Genomic DNA, 5,186 nt, shown 5'->3' on the forward strand with positions numbered 1-5,186 from the left:
CGCCGCCCTATGGGACTCCCAATCACAGCCGGTTGTGATACAGCCTGGTTTCGATCCAGGGTGTCTGTAGTGACGCCTTAAGCACTGAGATGCAATGCCTTAGACCGCTGTGCTACTCGGGAAAAACTGTACAATGTGTGTAGAATTGCAGGATATTAGCTTTAAAGTTGGACCAACAAACAATCTCTCTGTCCCATGATAAAATGCATAGAACTGCAGGAAATTAGCTAGAAAACTGCTAAATGTTCTCTCCGATGCCAGTAGGTGGGCCTTTAAAATGTTCCATCACAAGGCCTGAGACTTGGTTCGTCCATCCATGTACAACACTGGAGTTGTGTTCTGATTATCAGGGGGGTCCCTTACATCAGGGGGTTCCACAGCCCCAAAAAGTTTGAGAACCCGTTATGCCAAGATGCAGGCTGAACAGATATAAACATTATTTTGTCCCCATGTCAATAGATTTTGTAAACAGCAGGGGAAACACAGAGGTTGATTAGGGAGATAGCAATAATGGACTGGAGACTGGCCTGTAGGACTTAAGTCACAGCCTTGCTGGCATACATTCTATGTATGTTGTGTCAATTGATTGTATGTATTTATGTGGAATCAGCAGCACTCTTTAATTGTCCAAGTCAAATTTCCCCTCTGGGACAATGAAGTATATCAAATCAAATTATATGCAAGATGAGAGAGCAACTTACATCTTAGATGCAAGGGCATAGTACAAAATGATGTGGCTAGTAGCAACAGTGGCTAATAGCCTGGCATAAAAGCATTGCATTTCAGTCAACAGTAGCATTGTCTAATAGCCCCAGTGGCTAAAAAGGCCAACCTGAAGACTATAGTGATTCTGAATGATGTAAAGGCCTACATCATTACAGAAGTTGGTCGATATGAAACTGATACATAGAACATTGAGAATAGTTAGACATCTACTTTGTCATGTTTTCTCATCATTTAGCATTTTCAGTTAATTTACTTTATTCTGTTTCCTGTGTGATCTGTGATGGAAAACACCTGTAGCCTATAGCAGGTTACTCATGTTACTGTATATTTGAAAGCAAAGCTATGTAAGGATATGGCATCCGGCTTGGTTTCTCCTGCATCCTCATTCATTCATACAAAAAAAGGGGGAGTGGTCAAAAGACAAGCAATAGTGTCTATTCATTTTATTGACAATAGCCTATAAAAGTGTTTATTCTTTACAACTTTCTTTATGACACAATATTACAGTGCATGATGAAGAGTCAATTAGTGCATAATGTAGCCCTTTTTCTTTTACACATGATGTGATCTTCAATATACAACAAATAGCCTACACGATATAGGCAAATACCATGTATACAGATTAGTACATTTTTGTCATTTAGCAGACGCTCCCATCCAGAGCGATTTAGCGTTTGCTAAATTAAGTAACTTGCTCAAGGGCACAGACAGATTTTTCCCCCTAGTCAGCTCGGGGATTCAAACCTGCGATCTTTCAGTTACAGCCCCAACGCTCTACCTGCTGTCCTACCAAGTAAGTATTAGTATAGTATATAGTGGATATAAATACATAATAATAGCTGTCAATATGACCTAGTACTTTAGTAATAGCCTACTATAAACATCAACTAGGGTGTTCTTCAAATGTGAAAAACAAGTTAAACTCATCAAACCCGTGTGACCTGTATAAATCAAACCCCACTGCGCACAGACGTCAGTTACACGTCTAGTTCTGAATTGCACAATTCAACAAAAAATATCACCATGTCATTGGATTCATGTTAAAAAAAGAGACAGAGTGCCCATACGTTGATGACTTTTTGCAAATCCAATCAGTTTTCCACTCATTCAACGTCATCACATAGATTTGTCAGGGGTTGAAATAACGTGGAAACAGCGCTGATTCAACCAGTTTTTGCCCAGTGGGAGTGGGACACCAACTAGTGGAACTGAAAGGAACCATGATAAAATACTCAATAATGTTATTGTAAAAATCAGTGTACACATTGTACAGTGCAAGCAGTAATTGACACACGAAAACATAACATAAACCAAGCCTGTTCGTGTTAATTCTACTCCACATGACGTCCTCATCATGGTCCAATGCGTTTGGTACTCCCTGAACCTCTCGAATGGGTTGAAGACATCCGTATGTCAGTACTGCTGTCCAACTGTAAATACTCTGCAGGATCCGCGTCTTGGACATACATGAGACCACCAAATGAATCCACCATTCCCATCAGCGCGGCGAGGACAGTGAAGAACGCTGTCCCAATAAAAAACACCTTCAAGACGTCTGTCATCATAGCTTCTCCAGTGAAATGGACGTGGTCTTGGGTTGGACAACCGCAGCGTCACCTTCATAAATATAAATAATATTAATTACATGTATTTTGTTTATACTCTTTTCCATGAATTTTCCAAAACGTATACTAAATTTCTATTACATATCCGGAAACGCAACCACACATTAACCGCGTGGTGGGAAAGTAGACTACCAAAATAAACGCTGCCAGAAACTGTTGAGTACTTACAATATGCCTGCCGATTTTAAACTTCAACTTGTGCAGAGTAGTTTAACTCCCGATCCAAGGTTGGCGTGGAAGACAGACTTTCCTTGTTATGACGACACAGGCTTTAGATATTCCTCAAGTTTTCTTTAAAACAGTCGAGGTAAATACGTTACTCTCCTCTTGATATCAGACGGCAATGTCATGATGCATCGCAGCGCTCTCTTGCTTCAAAGCATGTGTGTAATGAATGACATCATCAAATCGATGGGAATTTCCAATTGTTGAAACGTAGGCCTGCAAATTATTTAATTTTTGTCTCTTTCACAGATAACTCACGCAAGATGGCAGAAAATGCTACCGAAGTCTGATTGGACTTGGAAGGACTACTTGCCTGTGTGATAAGACAAGTGCTCTACATATTTTATATTTAGCCTATTCCCATTCCACCAAGAAATAAAATGACATAGCAGTTAATGATATAACCACCATAGACTGTAGTTGTTTGACAATCCACTCAATAAGTAGCTCTGGGAAGTTAGGAGTTGTTGAACAATGCATTCTTTCCCACAGTTCTGAGACACATTTTGCTTTAGGCTATTTTCTGTGTGCGTCAAAGAGAGTGATTACACATACATTAATAGGTTCAGCTTCATACTCTGTGGTTTTCTTTTACAGTGCTATTAACATACACCAACATACCCCTTGAGTATCCTTTCGGCTTTCATATATAATCAGACAGATGTACACTGAAAAGGGTACTTCCACATTAGGCTGGTGATTTGGGTACTAGTTTCGCCCAGCAAATTTCACAATTTAAGCTTCAGCTTTCTGTAGAATCAGTGAATCAAACAACCAATGAGTATTGTTGTAGGCCTATTGTGGCCTGTCTCCTGCTATTTGCGGTCAGTCATACACTCATGTTTCTCCAAGGACTTGACACTGACCACAGGGAGCAAATGGACAGAAATTCACTGAGCTGCTAAAGGCACTCTGGGTAAAAGTTAACCAAGGATGGGACTTACTGGTTAAATAAAGGTTAAATAAACAAAAAATATTCTGAATAATAGCATATAAATTATATGACTTTGGTCACATTGTTTTGTTTCTGGTCACGCACACTGGGCAAAAACTGGTTGAATCAATGTTGTTTCCATGTAATGTAACAAAACATTTAAATTGCTGATGTTGAATCAATGTGTAAAATTGATTGGATTTGCAAAAAGTAATCAAAATAAAATATGTTATCCTTTTTTTTCAACCTGTCCAATGACATGGTGACATTTTTTGTTGATTTCAAGTTGAATTCACGTTAGTTGACAACTCAACCAAATGTAAATAAAAACTAGACGTTGAAATGACGTCCCCCTGGAGTGCCCCTGTCTATCCGTAAAAGAAATGAATACAAATTGTGCTGTCTGGTTTGCTTAATATAAGGAATTAGACTTTAGACTTTTAAGTAGTATTTTACTGGGTTACTTTCAGTTTTACTTGAGTCATTTCCTATGAAGGTATCTTTACTTTTATTCAAGTATGACAATTGGGTACTTTTTCCACCACTGGGCAATCCCCACCAGACATAATATAAAACCCTACAAACTAAAACGAGTAACTGTATTAGTAGGCCTAACAGTATTTTCTATAGGATAGCTCTCCAAAGATGAGTCACACCATATTTAATATTCTCGAAGCTAACAAGGACCTGCCTAAATGACTATCGACCCGTAGCACTCACGTCTGTAGCCATGAAGTGCTTTGAAAGGTTGGTCATGGCTCACATCAACACCATTATCCCAGAAACCCTAGACCCACTCCAATTTGCATACCGCCCCAACAGATCCACAGATGATGCAATCTCTATTGCACTCCACACTGCCCTTTCCCACCTGGACAAAAGGAACACCTATGTGAGAATGCTATTAATTGACAGGTCAGTGTTCAACACCACAGTGCCCTCAAAGCTCATCACTAAGCTAAGGACCCTGGGACTTAACACCTCCCTCTGCAGCTGGATCCTGGACTTCCTGACGGGCCGCCCCCAGGTGGTAAGGGTAGGTAACAACACATCCACCAAGCTGATCCTCAACACAGGGGCCCCTCAGGGGTGCGTGCTCAGTCCCCTCCTGTACTCCCTGTTCACTCATGACTGCACGGCCAGGCACGACTTCAACACCAGCATTAAGTTTCCCGGTGACACAACAGTGGTAGGCCTGATCATCCCACAACGATGAAACAGCCTATAGGGAGGAGGTTAGAGTCCGTGTGGTGCCAGGACAACAACCTCTACCTCAATATGATCAAGACAAAGGAGATGATTGTGGACTACAGGAAAAAGAGGACCGAGCAAGCCCCTATTCTCAACGACGGGGCTGTAGTAGAGCAGGTTGAGAGCTTCAAGTTCCTTGGCGTCCACATCACCAACAAACTAACATGGTCCAAGCACACCAAGACAGTCTTGAAGATGGCATGACAAAACCTATTTCCCCTCAGGAGACAGAAAAGATTTGGCATGGGTCCTCAGATCCTCTAAAGGTTCTACAGCTGCACCATGGAGAGCAAATGTCTAGTAGCTTGTCCTCAGAAGGAATGTTTGGGGGAAATCACAGGGATATTGCATTAAAGGTCCGTGACCCCTAGATGGCGATGATTAACAGTAGAACACCAGGGCAGCAACCTGGGCCCGTTTTGTAA

The 5,186-nt window shown here is 41.1% G+C and overlaps 1 long non-coding RNA gene across 1 annotated transcript; it reads right to left on the reverse strand.

The window, feature by feature from the left end:
• Positions 1–1,154: 1,154 nt before the first annotated feature.
• On the reverse strand, positions 1,155–3,246 carry LOC110490581 (uncharacterized). The gene is made up of 2 exons (XR_002468725.3): positions 2,520–3,246; positions 1,155–2,343 (listed from the first exon to the last, which is right to left on the reverse strand). It is a non-coding gene; the product is annotated as an uncharacterized LOC110490581 (long non-coding RNA).
• Positions 3,247–5,186: the final 1,940 nt, after the last annotated feature.

The sequence above is a fragment of the Oncorhynchus mykiss genome, chromosome 15 (genome assembly GCF_057628025.1).
Source record: "Oncorhynchus mykiss isolate SJ-2025 chromosome 15, ASM5762802v1, whole genome shotgun sequence".
In the NCBI taxonomy this organism is placed as follows: domain Eukaryota; kingdom Metazoa; phylum Chordata; class Actinopteri; order Salmoniformes; family Salmonidae; genus Oncorhynchus; species Oncorhynchus mykiss.